At 32.0% G+C, this 23,664-nt stretch overlaps 1 long non-coding RNA gene and 1 pseudogene across 8 annotated transcripts; one reads left to right on the top strand and one right to left on the bottom strand.

Annotated features, from left to right (window-relative positions):
- Positions 1–896: 896 nt before the first annotated feature.
- LOC127253706 (vacuolar protein sorting-associated protein 52 A-like) lies at positions 897–5,332 on the top strand (annotated as a pseudogene).
- A 6,107-nt stretch (positions 5,333–11,439) lies between these two features.
- LOC127253707 (uncharacterized) lies at positions 11,440–22,134 on the bottom strand. Of its 8 annotated transcripts, none has more exons than XR_007839317.1 (3): positions 21,972–22,134; positions 19,535–19,881; positions 11,440–11,522 (listed from the first exon to the last, which is right to left on the bottom strand). It is a non-coding gene; the product is annotated as an uncharacterized LOC127253707 (long non-coding RNA). The 8 variants fall into 8 exon arrangements; XR_007839312.1 differs by lacking the exons at positions 11,440–11,522; positions 19,535–19,881 and adding exons at positions 12,495–12,566; positions 20,925–21,271; XR_007839311.1 differs by lacking the exon at positions 11,440–11,522 and adding an exon at positions 12,495–12,566.
- Between the last annotated feature and the right edge of the window lie 1,530 nt (positions 22,135–23,664).

Here is a 23,664-nt window from a genome sequence, read left to right as displayed (position 1 = left end):
TTGGTTGTAACAAACTTAGTGGAAGTATAGATAAATAGTGAAACAAAAAGATTTTATTCTTGATTGAATTTGATAGATGATTTTATATGCCAGTGAAAAAATATAATAAGAGTGAAATATTCTAGTTGTATTGATAGAGAAAAAAAAAGATTATTGAACGAGAGAGTGAAAATATGAGATAGCTTTTAGGTTGAGGGAACAATCAAGAAATGTGTGTTGATTTCTTGAAGTGTGTACTCATATCAAAATATTCTTGTACTTCAATGGATTTTACAGTGAATCTTATGTAGGTTGAAACCCTAAATGGCTAGTTACAGTCGAATTGGATTATCAATTATCTTGTAATTTTCGTCATTGTGATCACCAATATGTATGCGCTTTCAGATCGTTGACTGTGTCCAATAAACAACCAACTTGTATTGCAAGAATTTACAATTCTTTTATCTTGGAGTTGTTCTGCTGTAATGATTTATTCGGATTTAATCTAAATTTGAAGTCAACAACTTCTAAATTACAAATATATTTATTACATTTATATTTATTTCTAACTAACAGTAAATTTTTTGAAAACCAACTATGTATAAGTATATTTAGTATTCTATTTATTTATTGTTAGGAATTATTGACTAAACTTTTAAAAATATCCTTAATTATTTTTATTTTTCATTTTTTTTATTATTTTTTGTCTATATGTTAATCTATTTTTACATGATAAAAAGATTATATATTTTCTTGTTCTAAAAATATTTTTTAAGCTAAATTTACACAATGGAAGAATTATATACCTTATTTATTGTAAAAATATTTTTTATTATTATTTTTATTTGAAGAATCTTTTATATTAAATATAAAAAAATATTTTGACAATATAAAAAATAATATTTTAACTGATAAAAATCAATTACAATCGAAATCGAAGTCCCCAACTCTCCGTCTCCTTCAACCTCATCGCCATCTTCCGTCGCAAGGAGTGCAGCGCCGATAGATATCGACGATTCGTTTCAGATCCCTCCCCACCATCGTCTTTAACCCCGTGCTTCGTCTGTTTCGGCATCGATCGCACGTTAGCGGAGGCGATCTGGAGAAAGCATGGTTGGTGACGATGTCTCATTGGAAGGATTGGAGCAAGAGCTCGAAGATTGCAAAGCTGACGAGGTTGGTTTGTAAGATGTAATCTACTGCATTTTGCTATTTCATCATTTGAATGATTCATTATATGCACTTTCCTCTCTGCCTTGAAGTTAGTTGCCAACATACTGTCCAAAGGAACGAAATCGCGAGACTATACGAAGGATGTGGAGAACAATTTACGGCAATCTGAACTCGAATCCATTGAGGTTCTGATCCGGCACTCAGTCTCACTATCTTCCTTGAATTTCTGTTCCGTTGTGGATTTTCTTTTATGGCTATGTCATAGGTCCAGAGGAGAAATGTTTTGGAAAGTTCAATTTTGTTGCCTGTCAATTGTCCCTTAGATTGATGGTTTCTGGAACATTTAGGATCTGCTTGGACAGGAATGTGTTTCCAGTGTTTGAGCTTGGCCTACCTTTCATGATCTTTTGTATTTGTTGTTTGATGCCAGGATTACATTAAAGAAAGTGACAATTTAGTTTCTCTTCATGATCAAATTCATGATTGTGACATCATCCTATCGCAAATGGAAAAGGTTCTCAGTGGATTTCAGGAATGGGATGCCATATTCCATTATTGTTTAGCTGTTCATAAGAAGACTTAGCTGGGTGTCATGAAATATTTCACAAACTATCAACCAGAGCTAAAGAATATAAACTATGAATCAAATGTTATAATGCCCCAGTGGAGATGTGCAATCTGTGTGTGTTAAGCTGTTAAGTCACAGTTTTCTTGGCTTTAGTAAATTACTTATTGTGAGTTGCTATACTATTCTCTATGAATTTCACAACTATTTTCTTTGTATTGGTTTGGTAGGCTGAAATTTGTTCAATAAGCTCAGATATTAAGATTCTTCAAGAGAAATCTATGGGCATGGGGCTTAAGCTCAAGAATCGAAAGGTAAAATCCTTATCTCCTCTGTATTATGAAAGATAATGTAATTATCAGACAAATAAATATACTAGTGGTTCAGCTATCTGCTCTTTCGCAGGTTGATGTGCATTGATTGTAAGTGGCTATATTTGGAAATCTAAGGACGAGGAAGTGACATTTCACATGGACATATAGAAAAGCTATTAATGTCCTCCCTTATGATGAAAACAGTTTTCTAGTACTACTGAATGAATGGTTTATAAAACATTTTAACTATTGATGCATGGTCATGCACTCCCAATTTAACGAATGGTCTCGAACTAAATATTTTGTTAAATACTTTAAGGATCTCTCCTTGTGCTTAATACCGAACCACCAATCTATAGTTGTTTACACATATATTGCTTGTTAGAAAGTGTCTAGAAATATCGCACCTCCTTGTTATTGCTTGCCATGAATCATGGTAATCTTTCTTTTTGAATGTGCTACATGAATGTATAATTCTGAATAAAACACATTAAATTAAAACATTTGAAGTGTATTCCATGTTGAATGTATCTTATATTCCATCTTATAAGGCTTCATCTTGAATGAAAATCAGTTCACTTGTCTTTTTGTGTTTTATGGTCTGCCTGCATATAATAACTTGAAGTGAAGCTAAAAAGTGTACAAAATATAAAAGAGCAACTCCAAATCAATCAGTTGGCGTTGCTAGGGAAACATCCATAAGCAATTGAGGACAATGACAGAAAGTAATTCTAAAGAAGGGAACTGGGATTTCTAGAAAGTTTGGTCGAAGACCCTTAGACCATGCTGTGCCAAATTTTGTGGTGCCGGAGCTACTATTAACCATACTTTTGTCGAAATTCATGATCCCTGTGCTTCTATTATCATGCATTTAATTATTTAAGATGTTTGCAACAACCATTTGGATTTTGGACATTTAAATCTTACTTTCATGTTATATCACTACTTCAGATACCATGATAATAAGATGCTTATTTGCTTTGTCAGGCAGCTGAATCAAAATTGGCAAAATTTGTTGAGGACATCATTGTCCCACCATGGATGATAGATGTTATCGTTGATGGAGAGGTACTAATGTCTCTTGTTTCCTCAAAATTTACCATCTCTGTAGAAGCCCTGCAAACAAACACACTATAAAATATAAGATAAGTCAAAGTCAATTAACCTAAAGAAATAAAATTTTACAAACCCTTTGGAAACCCAAATATAATAATATTCTCTCTTGATTTGTAAATTTGTTTGTTGGATGAATGAAAGTCACACAGTATGACAACGGTTAACTTTGAGAATTTTCCTAATGCATAAAGGCTTGTGAAATGGTTTGGATTTCTCTTGAACATCTGATCTAAGAGGTTTTAGGGTTCAATAGCCTTCAAATGTAGCTCTTGGTTCAACAACACTCAGATCGAGTCTTGAAATTTCTTGATCTAGCTCTCAATATTGGCCTGGCTGGAATTTGAACCCTGACAGGCTTGATCTCAGTGTCAAATGAGAGCAGATTTAACCCTTCTGTTCTTTTTCAATATGAGTATATCATCAATTCTTTCGACTTTACAAAGTTTTTTCTTTCATACATAAGAATGCCTCATTCCCAGCAGATGAGAACCCTTGAGATTTATTTTCATTCTTTACCACTTGGTGTTTCTGTTGATGAACTGGTGTGTTGTTTAATTTCTATAGGTGAGTGAGGAGTATATGAGAACCCTTGAGATTCTAAAGTACAAAGATAAAGTTTATTGAATCTGATGCAATGGTGAAGACTTCTAAAGCTCTAAATGATGTTCAACCAGAACTAGAAAAGCTTCGTCAAAAAGCAGTTTCAAAGGTATGCTACAATCTTGAATTTGATGAGATCAGTGGTTTTTCTTCTCTTCTTCTATTCTATATAGTTATCATGCATTTACTTACTAACAATATCGCCCACCTTGCTTCGCTGAATGGATAATTGAGACACAAATGCACCAGAATATTTGCAATTTTAAAGGATTTTCTCCACGATTTATTCCCCCCCTCTCCCACCCTTCGCCCTCTATATAGTGTTGGGCATGATGGGTTTGATGCTTTTTCAACTAACTTACTTGAATAAGCCTTTGCATTTTCATTTTTCATATATCTGTTGGTGGTCCAATATATTGATACATCACAAAAGACCTGAAAATCTTTGAACATAGATGCGACTTTTTACCTCGAGTATGGATCCAAATGTAGCCAACTGCGAATATTTTCTATTGCAGCATAGATAAGAACGTAATAAGGAGTCTTCCACCCGTCACCCTCTATATAGTGTTGTGCATGATGGATTGGATGTTTTTTCAATTAACTTACTTGAATAAGCCTTTGCATTTTTTATTTTATTTTATTATTACTATTATTATATATATATAAATCTTATTATATATGCATCTAGTGGAATATCCCTGAAGGCTGTTCTCATATTTTATCTTTTAATTCAAGACGAATGTTGAAGTCATTCAAAAAAATAAAACAAAACAAACAAATATAAATATCCTGATTATTTTTACGGCATCATGACAAGTTGCTTGGAAAGCTCATTGGTGTTATACTTTTTCCTGCATTTACTCTTTGCTCATTGGTATGTATTTGCTTATATGTTCTCTACTGTAGGCAATGTACTGGTTATTGTTGTGGTTACATAGTCTCTCGACTACTGGTCATACTTGTCTACATTCTTTTTGAATATTATACAGTTGGTTGACATGTGTGAATGTGTTATAATTCTTCAATTACCATGTGATTAATTGCTTGAAATTGACTATATTCCTCGATATGTACTTTAACTTTTATTTTTCTTTCCTTTTTGGTGCTTCTGAAGGTATTCGACTTCATCCTTCAGAAACTAATAGCGTTAAGGAAACCCAAGACAAATGTTCAAATCCTTCAACAAAGCATTCTTCTGAAATACAAGCAAGTTGTGTTGAATAAATGCATAAATACTTTTTTTATTCTACCTGGAGAGAGAGTGGAATCCAGATTCATTTTACAAGCCCTTAATCAAAGTATAAGAGTGTCCATTTTTTACAACTTTTTTCATTTTTTCACTATTCAATCGTCATGATTCTCTGTAGATACACTATTTTCTTATTAAAAAAAAAAAAATCACATCCAAACTACTTATCAAACATAAAACCAGAACAATCCAAAAGAAAATCACCAACCAAACACTCCATAATATTTGGCATCTACTCAATTGGGCAATCCAGTTTTGTAAGATAATTTGTTCAAAATGGTGGGGATTTTTTCTCGGGGCACTTAAGAATTTGCATTGGTGTTGACTGCTGAGTATTAGGAGCCATTGCATGGTAGATTTGGTGGACTTCTCTTCAAAAATAGTAATGTAGGCCTCATACTACTATGTGGAAGGTGATATTGTTATTCTGAACCTCCAACAATATTTTATGTTATTTGTTTTCTAAATAAGCCATCAGGTGTGACATTTAATATAGTTGACTCAACATGCAGATATGTAATTTCGTTTCTTAAGGAGCATGGTAAGGAAGTGTATCTTGAGGTTCGATCTGCATATATTGACACCATGAATAAGGTAAAATACTTGCAAAATCACAATTCTAAGTTAAAATTAGGATGGATGAATATTCACTGCACCAGACCTTATTCTCATACATTCAGTTGTTATTATCACTTTTCAGGTTTTAAGCACCAAAATTCGGGCTTACATTCAGGCCCTGGAGAAGCTGCAACTTGATATAGCAACATCTAGTGATTTGATTGGTGTTGACACCATAAGCACTAGTCTTTTCTCAAGAGGAAGAGAGCCTTTGAAAAATCGTTCTGCTGTTTTTGCTTTGGGTGAAAGGATAAACATTCTGAAGGTGCCAACATTCTAACTAGGTTTATTTTGGCTCAGCAGTTTCTAATACATTGGTACTTTGCCAGTGGGTTCTTTTTTTTTTTGTACTCCTTTCTTTTTCCTATTTTCCTTCCATTCTTCATGTTTGTGCCAGCAAATATTTTTTGATGTACATCTGATGGACCTGTATATGTTTTGTTCATGTATAATAAATGGTGTTTTTGCAGGCATTCTGGTGCTTTCATTCTCATGCAAAACCATTTACTTGTTGGTTAATTTATTCTATTCTCTTTGCTTCTAGTAACTATTCTCTTAAATGTTAGTTGAAGCTAGGCTATCTTTTTTACAACTCTGTATTTGGGTTTTTTATGAAATAATCTCCAAGTTGCTCCTTTCGAATTTTGAATTGCCCAAATTTGAGATGCTGCTGTAAAATTACCATGCGTTGCCTTTAGTACTAACATTGGATAAGGGTGTTCATTTTACCCTTAGAGAATCACAAGTACTCTCAAGTGTAGGAACCGTTGAACAGAAAAGGCTTAAAATGATTGAGTCATTTATAACGAGAGGCATCATTCATAAAAAAATTTATGCCTTTAGATAGTTTGAATTATCACCTACTTTCTCTAATCACGCAGGTGTGGATACATCACGGCTAAAGATGTTCTTGAATTAGTTGAGGAACAGATCCTAAAGGGTGAAATCGTTGAGAGGCTTTGGAGGTTTCACAATTCTCTCTGAATATATATGTTCTCTTCTCCTCCCATTCTTATCTTAGATTGATAGATAATTCAAATTACATGCATTACTAATTAAATCAGGGGCCAAGTGGGTACTACTATTGGCAAATCAAGTGCGGCCTTATTTGATAGCCACAACCTACCAAGTGGGCTTGATACAGTTAAAGTTAAACTAAAAAGAGATGCCACCTGGATTGTGGTTATTATATTAAGCATCACTTCATCTGCTACTATTGCTTATGGCATCTACCGAAGAAGAAGGTGAAGATTTCCTCAATCTCTTTGCCATGCTTACAATTTATAATAAAGAAAGAGCTATAGTAGTACTACTAATAGTTCAAGTAAGTAGTCATGAGTTTTAACATTGATCTCGTAAGACGAGACTGATGAAGTTGGTTAATTTTTGTTACTCTTCAAATGTTTGTTGTTGTTTAGCCTCTTGACATTGAGAATGCAGATGCATGCATAAGAAGGGTAATATGATATGTATGCCCCTTTGATTGTTAGGGAATTTTTAGAAATATCGTTTTATGCCACTTTGATTGTTATTTCCATGCAAAGACCAATGGTGTAGTGTTTTATTTCAAACGGCCCATTTATGATGAAAGTTATACTTATGTTTGAATTCATGAAAACATATATTTTGAAACATTGGTATGTAAGAATGTCCATCTGGTAGTAAACTTTTGAAGAAACACATTGCATACCTATTACGAAAGTAGTATATAGGGATTTGTGAATAATGTGTTGCTCTGTAAAATATTGTTTGAATTATGTATGAAGGAAGTGAAATTCTATGTTCTCTAAGCGCCGCTTGATTTAAGCTATTATTCACAATATGGTGTTGCAGTTTTAATATTTCAACTTGCTTTGTTAAGTTTCGTAGAAAGGTTTGTTTAAAATTTATTTTATTCTCCGTGGTTCTTTTACATAGAAGATTACTGGCATATACTCAACAATGTAGAATTTTAATTAAATTTACGAAATTCCTGCATGATAGATATTGTTTTGTAAATTTGTTGGACCAATTCATGGTTAACTATCACCAATATATGTTGAGAGATCCTTTTTGATTTAGAATTGAATAAGGTTGATTTTAGACTTGCCCAGGTTTCGAACCATCGGTTTGAACCGCCAGTTCACCGGTTTTCGAACCGATGGTTACGGTTCAAACTGAAACCCGGCACAAACCGAACCGAAACTGTCATCCCCACGGTTCGGTTTCGGTTTGTGAAATTTTCAAACCGTAAGCTGTCGGTTTACGATTTGAACCGGCGGTTTGTATTTTTTTATTTTTTAATCTCTCCCCACGAAGAAGAAGAAAAATAACGAGGAAAGAGGGAGCAGGGAGCAGGTAAAAAAAGAGAACGGTGTGTGGCTGCAACCATTTGTATTTTGTAATTTTTTATCATATCTATACTTTTATATTTATTTTTATGTACTTTTTTATTTTAAATTTAATTTAATGATTTATTATATTTATTATTTTAATTATTTTTATAATGTAACGATTGAATTAATTATTTATATATATGATTTTTACATAATAAATAAATAATAAATATATCTGAATAAAATTAATATCAAACTTAATTATTTTTAAATACAATTCAAATTTAGGAAAATAGAAAATAAAAAATATTAAAAATGAATATATATATAGACAGGCGATTCAAACTGTAACCAGTGGTTTTAAAACCGAAACCGGCGGTTTTTAAACTGTAATCGAAACCGTCAAACGGTAACCGAAGCTGTTATTCGGAAGGTTTGGTTTCGATTTGATATTTTGACAAATCGTAATTAGCGGTTTGAACCGTTTGGGTAAGTTTAGTTGATTTCCCTTCCACTTCAACCCCTCGTCTAAATGACATGATCTAATGACATTCATTAAAGTTACTAACTACTGAATCATGCTTGTTTAATCTTGTATTGGTACAGGCACCGTTAGAAAATTTGAAATCAGAAGGGGCATCGTATGCCAACAATTCTATTTCATTCCTTTTATGGGTGTAATTGTAACTATTTTAGTTTTTCTTGTGAAATTTTCATTTTCTACCCCTATTGAAGATATAAGATATAAGATTATGTTTCTAAGCCACTATTCTGTTCATAAGTATTTTAATCTTGTAATTATTATCAGCAAGGTGCAATTTCTTATTACATATATTTGTTACTATCCTGTTAATATATTAGGATTGGCTGGTTTGTAGATACAAGAAAGTAGATTGAATAGAGTTTTTATATAATAATGAGATTTTTAAAACTTTAGCGGATTAAGCTATTGCAATGTGCTAATATGGTGTTTATAGTATTCTAATCCTTTCACCATTTGCTACTTGGAAATCTACATGTAGACATCAAATATTCTTTGGGTTTGTTTTTCCATCATGTTAAATGAAAACATATAGCATTTCTTTTCGATTGATAAATTTATGTTTTACTATGTGCACTACAATTTTATAGAGTTGAAATTTTTAGTTAATTGCATCAAAGGTCGAGTCTTTCACTTCATGTGGTGTAATTTTTTCAAACTTCTGCACCTTAAAATGTCAATTTATCATGCCACGATATTTGCTTGATCCTATATATCCATTAGTTTATAGAAAGTTAGAAACATATTTAAATTATTGTCACGGATAAAATTTCATGATTGATGTCATTAGTAATTCACTTATAAAATTATTTATGGAATTTTCTCGTGAGGAATTGCTTACGAGGTATTACTAACAGAATACTCACGTGTGTCCTAGTTCGACTACTATTAAATAGTGAATTTGTTGAGTGTTTATGTAGAATGAATGGAGAAATTTATGCAGGACACACATATCTTATGTATGAGGTAATACCTATCCTAATTTGTATATGTTTTTTTTTTTTTTTATCATCTACAGTTGAACCCATATTTACAGAGCGTTGGCAGCTTTTGATCATGGATCTGAACATAAAAGCAACAAGAACAGTTGTCATTTGTAATTCAGGTAACAACATTCTAGTTGAATATGGGCATTACCTATATAGGCTTGCAATATAATTACAACTTTAAAATTCCAGTATTCATGTGTATGTATATGTGTGAACATTAATTTGTTGTCCATTAGTTGTTGAACATATTTCCACAAGGCAGAGGGGTCTAATTTTATTTATAACGATTAAAATAGTTGTAATGTTGTGCTTAATAATTTTCTAACGGGCATTTGTTTCTTCCATCTGAATTATGCTATGTTGGCACATTAAAAGTGGTATGAACAAATTGTTTGTGAGTTGGTACTAAGTAGTCTTACTTTAGAGAATTTGATAAATTATATTTTGTAATAATAATGCTTTGAGAAATTTCATAATAACAGTTATAGAAAAAACCTGTGTAAGCATGTTATTTATTTATTTTACTTAATCTCTTACTTCTAGGAGTTATATGTGGAAGCATTGGGAAATGGTTTATCTAGTGCACCATTGCAATTCGATACAAAGGTATTATTGGAAAAGACTTCAACATATCAACGGATTTAAAGGAAAAAGCTTCAGCATATTGGCGGATTCAAATTTTAAGGTATGTTGCTTCCATAATTTGAGAAAGTTGAAATCATATTTAGCAAAAAAAAAAAATGTAGCAATTTCAGGCTGATGTTACTCATTCCGACACGCAAAAAATTAGTGCATTTTTTGCGAGAAAAAGAGAGTAATATTTTTTTGGTTTGTCTCGGGTTGTTTTAAAATTGAAGCCCGATACGCCCAGCCTGATTCTGGATTGGGTTTGAAAACCCAAGCCAAGGCATGGCCCGGTTTCTAAGTATACCGGGCAAGGCCAGCCCACAATTTTAATATTAAGTTTTAATTAAATTTTATGTTTTTTTTATTAGAAGATAAGTTATATTAGTCTAAGTTGATATAATTAGGAAAAAAATATGTTTATTGATAATTAATAATTAAAAAAAAACAATTAATTCATGTAAGTCCCGGGACGTAAAAATAAATCTAACTCTATATGCAAGATGCTAAAATAAATGCGATGCATAAATGTAAAAGGAAATGGACGAATTACTCCCTATTATGTATTCGGTTGTCCGATCATCTGGCCGCCCCCTCTCGTATGCATCTAAAAAGATTTAAAATAGATATTAGTATATATATACAGGAAAGAGCAAAATAATTTAAAAATCACTTACCCTTGATTTGAAATCGAGATCGAAGGATCTTTGCGGATTCCCTCGTCTCCACATAAGCTTTACCTACAAATTAAAAACACTTGAAAATAAGTTAGTATAAAATATAGAAACAAAAAAACTAATGCATGCATGTCCCGGGACCGACGAAAAAATAAATCTATTTCTATATGCATAATGCTAAATTAAATTAAATGCATAAATGTAAAAGGAAAGGGACGGATTACTCCCTATGATGTATTCGGTCGTCCGATCATCCGGCCACTCCCTCTCGTATGCATCTAAAAAGATTTAAAATAGATATTAGTATATATGTATAGGAAATAAAAAAATAATATTAAAATCACTTACCTTGGATTTGAAATCGAGATCGAAGGATCTTTGCGGATTCCCTCATCTTCACATAAGCTGTACCTACAGATTAAAAACACTTGAAAATAAGTTAGTATAAAATGTAAAAACAAAAAAATTAATGCATGCATGTCCCGGGAGCGACGAAAAAATAAATCTATTTCTATATGCATAATGCTAAAGTAAATTAAATGCATAAATGTAAAAATAAATGGACCGATTTCTCCCTATGATGTATTCGGTCGTCCGATCATCCGGCCAGTCCCTCTCGTATGCATCTAAAAAGATTTAAAATAAATATTAATATATATGTATAGGAAACAAAAAAATAATATTAAAATCACTTACCTTGGATTTGAAATCGGGATCGAATGATCTTTGCGGATCCCCTCGTCTCCACATAAGCTTTACCTACAAATTAAAAACACTTGAAAATAAGTTAGTATAAAATATTGAAACAAAAAAATTAATGCATGCATGCATGTCCCGGGACCGACGAAAAAATAAATCTATTTCTATATGCATAATGCTAAATTAAATTAAATGCATAGATGTAAAAGGAAAGGGAGGGATTACTCCCTATGATGTATTTGGTCGTCCGATCATCCGGCCACTCCCTCTCGTATGCATCTAAAAAGATTTAAAATAGATATTAGTATATATGTATAGGAAACAAAAAAATAATATTAAAATCACTTAACTTGGATTTGAAATGAAGATCAAATGATGTTTGCGGATCCCCTCGTCTCCACATAAGCTTTACCTACAAATTAAAAACACTTGAAAATAAGTTAGTATAAAATATAGAAACAAAAAAATTAATGCATGCATGTCCCGGGACCGACGAAAAATAAATCTATTTCTATATGCATAATGCTAAATTAAATTAAATGCATAAATGTAAAAGGAAAGGGAGGGATTACTCCCTATGATGTATTCGGTCGTCCGATCATCAGGCCACTCCCTCTCGTATGCATCTAAAATGATTTAAAATAGATATTAGTATATATGCATAGGAAACAAAAAAATAATATTAAAATCACTTACCTTGTATTTGAAATCGAGATCGAAGGATCTTTGCGGATCACCTCGTCTCCACGTAAGCTTTAACTACAAATTAAAAACACTTGAAAATAAGTTAGTATAAAATATAGAAACAAAAAATTTAATGCATGCAAGTCCCGAGACCTACGTAAAAATAAATCTATTTCTATATGCATAATGCTAAAGTAAATTAAATGCATAAATGTAAAAGTAAATGGACCGATTTCTCTCTATGATGTATTCGGTCGTCCGATCATCCGGCCACTCCCTCTCGTATGCATCTAAAAAGATTTAAAATAGATATTAGTATATATGTATAGGAAAAAAAAAAATATTAAAATCACTTACCTTGGATTCGAAATCGAGATCGAAGGATCTTTGCGGATCCCCTCGTCTCCACATAAGCTTTACCTACAAATTAAAAACACTTGAAAATAAGTTAGTATAAAATATAGAAAAAAAAAATTAATGCATGCATGTCCCGGGACCGACGAAAAAATAAATCTATTTCTATATGCATAATGCTAAATTGAATTAAATGCATAAATGTAAAAGGAAAGGGACGGATTACTCCCTATGATGTATTCGGTCGTCCGATCATCCGGCCACTCCCTCTCGGATGCATCTAAAAAGATTTAAAATAGATATTAGTATATATGTATATGAAACAAAAAAATAATATTAAAATCACTTACCTTGGATTTGAAATCGAGATCGAAGGATCTTTGCGGATCGCCTCGTCTCCACGTAAGCTTTACCTACAAATTAAAAACACTTGAAAATAAGTTAGTATAAAATATAGAAACAAAAAAATTAATGCATGCATGTCCCGGGACCGACGAAAAAATAAATCTATTTCTATATGCATAATGCTAAATTAAATTAAATGCATAAATGTAAAAGGAAAGGGACGGATTACTCCCTATGATGTCTTCGGTCGTCCGATCATCCGGCCACTCCCTCTCGGATGCATCTAAAAGATTTAAAATAGATATTAGTATATATGTATATGAAACAAAAAAATAATATTAAAATCACTTACCTTGGATTTGAAATCGAGATCGAAGGATCTTTGCGGATCGCCTCGTCTCCACGTAAGCTTTACCTACAAATTAAAAACACTTGAAAATAAGTTAGTACAAAATATAGAAAAAAAAATTAATGCGTGCATGTCCCGGGACCGACGTAAAAATAAATCTATTTCTATATGCATAATGCTAAAGTAAGTTAAATGCATAAATGTAAAAGTAAATGGACCGATTTCTCCCTATGATGTATTCGGTCGTCCGATCATCCGGCCACTTCCTCTCGTATGCATCTAAAAAGATTTAAAATAAATATTAATATATATGTATAAGAAACAAAAAAATAATATTAAAATCACTTACCTTGGATTTGAAATGGAGATCGAAGGATCTTTGCGGATCGCCTCGTCTCCACGGAAGCTTTACCTACAAATTAAGAACACTTGAAAATAAGTTAGTATAAAATATAGAAACAAAAAATTTAATGCATGCATGTCCCGGGACCGACGTAAAAATAAATCTATTTCTATATGCATAATGCTAAAGTAAATTAAATGCCTAAATGTAAAAGTAAATGGACCGATTTCTCCCTATGATGTATTCGGTCGTCCGATCATCCGGCCACTCCCTCTCGTATGCATCTAAAAAGATTTAAAATAGATATTAATATATATATATATGTATAGGAAACAAAAAAATAATATTAAAATCACTTACCTTGGATTTGAAATGGAGATCGAAGGATCTTTGCGGATCGCCTCGTCTCCACGGAAGCTTTACCTACAAATTAAGAACACTTGAAAATAAGTTAGTATAAAATATAGAAACAAAAAATTTAATGCATGCATGTCCCGGGACCGACGTAAAAATAAATCTATTTCTATATGCATAATGCTAAAGTAAATTAAATGCCTAAATGTAAAAGTAAATGGACCGATTTCTCCCTATGATGTATTCGGTCGTCCGATCATCCGGCCACTCCCTCTCGTATGCATCTAAAAAGATTTAAAATAGATATTAATATATATATATGTATAGGAAACAAAAAAATAATATTAAAATCACTTACCTTGGATTTGAAATCGAGATCGAATGATCTTTGCGGATCCCCTCGTCTCCACATAAGATTTCCCTACAAATTAAAAACACTTGAAAATAAGTTAGTATAAAATATAGAAACAAAAAATTTAATGCATGCATGTCCCGGGACCGACGTAAAAATAAATCTATTTCTATATGCATAATGCTAAAGTAAATTAAATGCATAAATGTAAAAGTAAATGGACCGATTTCTCCCTATGATGTATTCGGTCGTCCGATCATCCGGCCAATCCCTCTCGTACGTATCTAAAAAGATTTAAAATAGATATTAATATATATGTATAGGAAAAAAAAATAATATTAAAATCACATACCTTGGATTTGAAATGGAGATCGAATGATCTTTGCGGATCCCCTCATCTCCACATAAGCTTTACCTACAAATTAAAAACACTTGAAAATAAGTTAGTATAAAATATAGAAAAAAAAAAATAATGCATGCATGCATGTCCCGGGACCGACGAAAAAATAAATCTATTTCTATATGCATAATGCTAAATTAAATTAAATGCATAAATATAAAAGGAAAGGGACGGATTACTCCCTATGATGTATTCGGTCGTCCGATCATCTGGCCACTCCTTCTCGGTTGCATCTAAAAAGATTTAAAATAGATATTAGTATATATGTATATGAAACAAAAAAATAATATTAAAATCACTTACCTTGGATTTGAAATCGAGATCGAAGGATCTTTGCGGATCGCCTCGTCTCCACGTAAGCTTTACCTACAAATTAAAAACACTTGAAAATAAGTTAGTATAAAATATAGAAACAAAAAATTTAATGCATGCATGTCCCGGGACCTACGTAAAAATAAATCTATTTCTATATGCATAATGCTAAAGTAAATTAAATGCATAAATGTAATAGTAAATGTACCGATTTCTCCCTATGATGTATTCGGTCGTCCGATCATCCGGCCAATCCCTCTCGTACGTATCTAAAAAGATTTAAAATAGATATTAATATATATGTATAGGAAAAAAAAATAATATTAAAATCACATACTTTGGATTTGAAATGGAGATCGAATGATCTTTGCGGATCCCCTCGTCTCCACATAAGCTTTACCTACAAATTAAAAACACTTGAAAATAAGTTAGTATAAAATATAGAAAAAAAAAAAATAATGCATGCATGCATGTCCCGGGACCGACGAAAAAATAAATCTATTTCTATATGTATAATGCTAAATTAAATTAAATGCATAAATATAAAAGGAAAGGGACGGATTACTCCCTATGATATATTCGGTCGTCCGATCATCTGGCCACTCCTTCTCGGTTGCATCTAAAAAGATTTAAAATAGATATTAGTATATATGTATATGAAACAAAAAAATAATATTAAAATCACTTACCATGGATTTGAAATCGAGATCGAAGGATCTTTGCGGATCGCCTCGTCTCCACGTAAGCTTTACCTACAAATTAAAAACACTTGAAAATAAGTTAGTATAAAATATAGAAACAAAAAATTTAATGCATGCATGTCCCGGGACCTACGTAAAAATAAATCTATTTCTATATGCATAATGCTAAAGTAAATTAAATGCATAAATGTAAAAGTAAATGGACCGATTTCTCCCTATGATGTATTCGGTCGTCCGATCATCCGGCCACTCCCTCTCGTATGCATCTAAAAAGATTTAAAATAGATATTAGTATATATGTATAGGAAAAAAAATAATATTAAAATCACTTACCTTGGATTCGAAATCGAGATCGAAGGATCTTTGCGGATCCCCTCGTCTCCACATAAGCTTTACCTACAAATTAAAAACACTTGAAAATAAGTTAGTATAAAATATAGAAACAAAAAAATTAATGCATGCATGTCCCGGGACCGACGAAAAAATAAATCTATTTCTATATGCATAATGCTAAATTGAATTAAATGCATAAATGTAAAAGGAAAGGGACGGATTACTCCCTATGATGTATTCGGTCGTCCGATCATCCGGCCACTCCCTCTCGGATGCATCTAAAAAGATTTAAAATAGATATTAGTATATATGTATATGAAACAAAAAAATAATATTAAAATCACTTACCTTGGATTTGAAATCGAGATCGAAGGATCTTTGCGGATCGCCTCGTCTCCACGTAAGCTTTACCTACAAATTAAAAACACTTGAAAATAAGTTAGTATAAAATATAGAAACAAAAAAATTAATGCATGCATGTCCCGGGACCGACGAAAAAATAAATCTATTTCTATATGCATAATGCTAAATTAAATTAAATGCATAAATGTAAAAGGAAAGGGACGGATTACTCCCTATGATGTCTTCGGTCGTCCGATCATCCGGCCACTCCCTCTCGGATGCATCTAAAAGATTTAAAATAGATATTAGTATATATGTATATGAAACAAAAAAATAATATTAAAATCACTTACCTTGGATTTGAAATCGAGATCGAAGGATCTTTGCGGATCGCCTCGTCTCCACGTAAGCTTTACCTACAAATTAAAAACACTTGAAAATAAGTTAGTACAAAATATAGAAAAAAAAAAATTAATGCGTGCATGTCCCGGGACCGACGTAAAAATAAATCTATTTCTATATGCATAATGCTAAAGTAAGTTAAATGCATAAATGTAAAAGTAAATGGACCGATTTCTCCCTATGATGTATTCGGTCGTCCGATCATCCGGCCACTTCCTCTCGTATGCATCTAAAAAGATTTAAAATAAATATTAATATATATGTATAAGAAACAAAATAATAATATTAAAATCACTTACCTTGGATTTGAAATGGAGATCGAAGGATCTTTGCGGATCTCCTCGCCTCCACGGAAGCTTTACCTACAAATTAAAAACACTTGAAAATAAGTTAGTATAAAATATAGAAACAAAAAATTTAATGCATGCATGTCCCGGGACCGACGTAAAAATAAATCTATTTCTATATGCATAATGCTAAAGTAAATTAAATGCCTAAATGTAAAAGTAAATGGACCGATTTCTCCCTATGATGTATTCGGTCGTCCGATCATCCGGCCACTCCCTCTCGTATGCATCTAAAAAGATTTAAAATAGATATTAATATATATATATGTATAGGAAACAAAAAAATAATATTAAAATCACTTACCTTGGATTTGAAATCGAGATCGAATGATCTTTGCGGATCCCCTCGTCTCCACATAAGATTTACCTACAAATTAAAAACACTTGAAAATAAGTTAGTATAAAATATAGAAACAAAAAATTTAATGCATGCATGTCCCGGGACCGACGTAAAAATAAATCTATTTCTATATGCATAATGCTAAAGTAAATTAAATGCATAAATGTAAAAGTAAATGGACCGATTTCTCCCTATGATGTATTCGGTCGTCCGATCATCCGGCCAATCCCTCTCGTACGTATCTAAAAAGATTTAAAATAGATATTAATATATATGTATAGGAAAAAAAAAATAATATTAAAATCACATACCTTGGATTTGAAATGGAGATCGAATGATCTTTGCGGATCCCCTCATCTCCACATAAGCTTTACCTACAAATTAAAACACTTGAAAATAAGTTAGTATAAAATATAGAAAAAAAAAATAATGCATGCATGCATGTCCCGGGACCGACGAAAAAATAAATCTATTTCTATATGCATAATGCTAAATTAAATTAAATGCATAAATATAAAAGGAAAGGGACGGATTACTCCCTATGATGTATTCGGTCGTCCGATCATCTGGCCACTCCTTCTCGGTTGCATCTAAAAAGATTTAAAATAGATATTAGTATATATGTATATGAAACAAAAAAATAATATTAAAATCACTTACCTTGGATTTGAAATCGAGATCGAAGGATCTTTGCGGATCGCCTCGTCTCCACGTAAGCTTTACCTACAAATTAAAAACACTTGAAAATAAGTTAGTATAAAATATAGAAACAAAAAATTTAATGCATGCATGTCCCGGGACCTACGTAAAAATAAATCTATTTCTATATGCATAATGCTAAAGTAAATTAAATGCATAAATGTAATAGTAAATGTACCGATTTCTCCCTATGATGTATTCGGTCGTCCGATCATCCGGCCAATCCCTCTCGTACGTATCTAAAAAGATTTAAAATAGATATTAATATATATGTATAGGAAAAAAAATAATATTAAAATCACATACCTTGGATTTGAAATGGAGATCGAATGATCTTTGCGGATCCCCTCGTCTCCACATAAGCTTTACCTACAAATTAAAAACACTTGAAAATAAGTTAGTATAAAAATATAAAAAAAAAAAAATAATGCATGCATGCATGTCCCGGGACCGACGAAAAAATAAATCTATTTCTATATGCATAATGCTAAATTAAATTAAATGCATAAATATAAAAGGAAAGGGACGGATTACTCCCTATGATATATTCGGTCGTCCGATCATCTGGCCACTCCTTCTCGGTTGCATCTAAAAAGATTTAAAATAGATATTAGTATATATGTATATGAAACAAAAAAATAATATTAAAATCACTTACCTTGGATTTGAAATCGAGATCGAAGGATCTTTGCGGATCGCCTCGTCTCCACGTAAGCTTTACTTACAAATTAAAAACACTTGAAAATAAGTTAGTATAAAATATAGAAACAAAAAATTTAATGCATGCATGTCCCGGGACCTACGTAAAAATAAATCTATTTCTATATGCATAATGCTAAAGTAAATTAAATGCATAAATGTAAAAGTAAATGGACCGATTTCTCCCTATGATGTATTCGGTCGTCCGATCATCCGGCCACTCCCTCTCGTATGCATCTAAAAAGATTTAAAATAGATATTAGTATATATGTATAGGAAAAAAAAATAATATTAAAATCACTTACCTTGGATTCGAAATCGAGATCGAAGGATCTTTGCGGATCCCCTCGTCTCCACATAAGCTTTACCTACAAATTAAAAACACTTGAAAATAAGTTAGTATAAAATATAGAAACAAAAAAATTAATGCATGCATGTCCCGGGACCGACGAAAAAATAAATCTATTTCTATATGCATAATGCTAAATTGAATTAAATGCATAAATGTAAAAGGAAAGGGACGGATTACTCCCTATGATGTATTCGGTCGTCCGATCATCCGGCCACTCCCTCTCGGATGCATCTAAAAAGATTTAAAATAGATATTAGTATATATGTATATGAAACAAAAAAATAATATTAAAATCACTTACCTTGGATTTGAAATCGAGATCGAAGGATCTTTGCGGATCGCCTCGTCTCCACGTAAGCTTTACCTACAAATTAAAAACACTTGAAAATAAGTTAGTATAAAATATAGAAACAAAAAAATTAATGCATGCATGTCCCGGGACCGACGAAAAAATAAATCTATTTCTATATGCATAATGCTAAATTAAATTAAATGCATAAATGTAAAAGGAAAGGGACGGATTACTCCCTATGATGCCTTCGGTCGTCCGATCATCCGGCCACTCCCTCTCGGATGCATCTAAAAGATTTAAAATAGATATTAGTATATATGTATAGGAAACAAAAAAATAATATTAAAATCACTTACCTTGGATTTGAAATCGAGATCGAAGGATCTTTGCGGATCGCCTCGTCTCCACGTAAGCTTTACCTACAAATTAAAAACACTTGAAAATAAGTTAGTACAAAATATAGAAAAAAAAAAAATTAATGCGTGCATGTCCCGGGACCGACGTAAAAATAAATCTATTTCTATATGCATAATGCTAAAGTAAGTTAAATGCATAAATGTAAAAGTAAATGGACCGATTTCTCCCTATGATGTATTCGGTCGTCCGATCATCTGGCCACTCCTTCTCGGTTGCATCTAAAAAGATTTAAAATAGATATTAGTATATATGTATATGAAACAAAAAAATAATATTAAAATCACTTACCTTGGATTTGAAATCGAGATCGAAGGATCTTTGCGGATCGCCTCGTCTCCACGTAAGCTTTACCTACAAATTAAAAACACTTGAAAATAAGTTAGTATAAAATATAGAAACAAAAAATTTAATGCATGCATGTCCCGGGACCTACGTAAAAATAAATCTATTTCTATATGCATAATGCTAAAGTAAATTAAATGCATAAATGTAAAAGTAAATGGACCGATTTCTCCCTATGATGTATTCGGTCGTCCGATCATCCGGCCACTCCCTCTCGTATGCATCTAAAAAGATTTAAAATAGATATTAGTATATATGTATAGGAAAAAAAAATAATATTAAAATCACTTACCTTGGATTCGAAATCGAGATCGAAGGATCTTTGCGGATCCCCTCGTCTCCACATAAGCTTTACCTACAAATTAAAAACACTTGAAAATAAGTTAGTATAAAATATAGAAACAAAAAATTTAATGCATGCATGTCCCGGGACCGACGAAAAAATAAATCTATTTCTATATGCATAATGCTAAATTGAATTAAATGCATAAATGTAAAAGGAAAGGGACGGATTACTCCCTATGATGTATTCGGTCGTCCGATCATCCGGCCACTCCCTCTCGGATGCATCTAAAAAGATTTAAAATAGATATTAGTATATATGTATATGAAACAAAAAAATAATATTAAAATCACTTACCTTGGATTTGAAATCGAGATCGAAGGATCTTTGCGGATCGCCTCGTCTCCACGTAAGCTTTACCTACAAATTAAAAACACTTGAAAATAAGTTAGTATAAAATATAGAAACAAAAAAATTAATGCATGCATGTCCCGGGACCGACGAAAAAATAAATCTATTTCTATATGCATAATGCTAAATTAAATTAAATGCATAAATGTAAAAGGAAAGGGACGGATTACTCCCTATGATGCCTTCGGTCGTCCGATCATCCGGCCACTCCCTCTCGGATGCATCTAAAAGATTTAAAATAGATATTAGTATATATGTATAGGAAACAAAAAAATAATATTAAAATCACTTACCTTGGATTTGAAATCGAGATCGAAGGATCTTTGCGGATCGCCTCGTCTCCACGTAAGCTTTACCTACAAATTAAAAACACTTGAAAATAAGTTAGTACAAAATATAGAAAAAAAAAAAATTAATGCGTGCATGTCCCGGGACCGACGTAAAAATAAATCTATTTCTATATGCATAATGCTAAAGTAAGTTAAATGCATAAATGTAAAAGTAAATGGACCGATTTCTCCCTATGATGTATTCGGTCGTCCGATCATCCGGCCACTTCCTCTCGTATGCATCTAAAAAGATTTAAAATAAATATTAATATATATGTATAAGAAACAAAAAAATAATATTAAAATCACTTACCTTGGATTTGAAATGGAGATCGAAGGATCTTTGCGGATCGCCTCGCCTCCACGGAAGCTTTACCTACAAATTAAAAACACTTGAAAATAAGTTAGTATAAAATATAGAAACAAAAAATTTAATGCATGCATGTCCCGGGACCGACGTAAAAATAAATCTATTTCTATATGCATAATGCTAAAGTAAATTAAATGCCTAAATGTAAAAGTAAATGGACCGATTTCTCCCTATGATGTATTCGGTCGTCCGATCATCCGGCCACTCCCTCTCGTATGCATCTAAAAAGATTTAAAATAGATATTATATATATATATGTATAGGAAACAAAAAAATAATATTAAAATCACTTACCTTGGATTTGAAATCGAGATCGAATGATCTTTGCGGATCCCCTCGTCTCCACATAAGATTTACCTACAAATTAAAAACACTTGAAAATAAGTTAGTATAAAATATAGAAACAAAAAATTTAATGCATGCATGTCCCGGGACCGACGTAAAAATAAATCTATTTCTATATGCATAATGCTAAAGTAAATTAAATGCATAAATGTAAAAGTAAATGGACCGATTTCTCCCTATGATGTATTCGGTTGTCCGATCATCCGGCCAATCCCTCTCGTACGTATCTAAAAAGATTTAAAATAGATATTAATATATATGTACAGGAAAAAAAAAATAATATTAAAATCACATACCTTGGATTTGAAATGGAGATCGAATGATCTTTGCGGATCCCCTCATCTCCACATAAGCTTTACCTACAAATTAAAAACACTTGAAAATAAGTTAGTATAAAATATAGAAAAAAAAAAAATAATGCATGCATGCATGTCCCGGGACCGACGAAAAAATAAATCTATTTCTATATGCATAATGCTAAATTAAATTAAATGCATAAATATAAAAGGAAAGGGACGGATTACTCCCTATGATGTATTCGGTCGTCCGATCATCTGGCCACTCCTTCTCGGTTGCATCTAAAAAGATTTAAAATAGATATTAGTATATATGTATATGAAACAAAAAAATAATATTAAAATCACTTACCTTGGATTTGAAATCGAGATCGAAGGATCTTTGCGGATCGCCTCGTCTCCACGTAAGCTTTACCTACAAATTAAAAACACTTGAAAATAAGTTAGTATAAAATATAGAAACAAAAAATTTAATGCATGCATGTCCCGGGACCTACGTAAAAATAAATCTATTTCTATATGCATAATGCTAAAGTAAATTAAATGCATAAATGTAAAAGTAAATGGACCGATTTCTCCCTATGATGTATTCGGTCGTCCGATCATCCGGCAACTCCCTCTCGTATGCATCTAAAAAGATTTAAAATAGATATTAGTATATATGTATAGGAAAAAAAAAATAATATTAAAATCACTTACCTTGGATTCGAAATCGAGATCAAAGGATCTTTGCGGATCCCCTCGTCTCCACATAAGCTTTACCTACAAATTAAAAACACTTGAAAATAAGTTAGTATAAAATATAGAAACAAAAAAATTAATGCATGCATGTCCCGGGACCGACGAAAAAATAAATCTATTTCTATATGCATAATGCTAAATTGAATTAAATGCATAAATGTAAAAGGAAAGGGACGGATTACTCCCTATGATGTATTCGGTCGTCCGATCATCCGGCCACTCCCTCTCGGATGCATCTAAAAAGATTTAAAATAGATATTAGTATATATGTATATGAAACAAAAAAATAATATTAAAATCACTTACCTTGGATTTGAAATCGAGATCGAAGGATCTTTGCGGATCGCCTCGTCTCCACGTAAGCTTTACCTACAAATTAAAAACACTTGAAAATAAGTTAGTATAAAATATAGAAACAAAAAATTTAATGCATGCATGTCCCGGGACCGACGTAAAAATAAATCTATTTCTATATGCATAATGCTAAAGTAAATTAAATGCATAAATGTAAAAGTAAATGGACCGATTTCTCCCTATGATGTATTCGGTCGTCCGATCTTCCGGCCACTCCCTCTCGTATGCATCTAAAAAGATTTAAAATAGATATTAGTATATATGTATAGGAAACAAAAAAATAATATTAAAATCACGTACCTTGGATTTGAAAT

The sequence above is a fragment of the Andrographis paniculata genome, unplaced genomic scaffold (genome assembly GCF_009805555.1).
Source record: "Andrographis paniculata isolate CXL003 unplaced genomic scaffold, ASM980555v1 Contig51END, whole genome shotgun sequence".
NCBI classification, from domain to species: domain Eukaryota; kingdom Viridiplantae; phylum Streptophyta; class Magnoliopsida; order Lamiales; family Acanthaceae; genus Andrographis; species Andrographis paniculata.
This window is presented reverse-complemented; position numbering and strand designations above follow the sequence as displayed.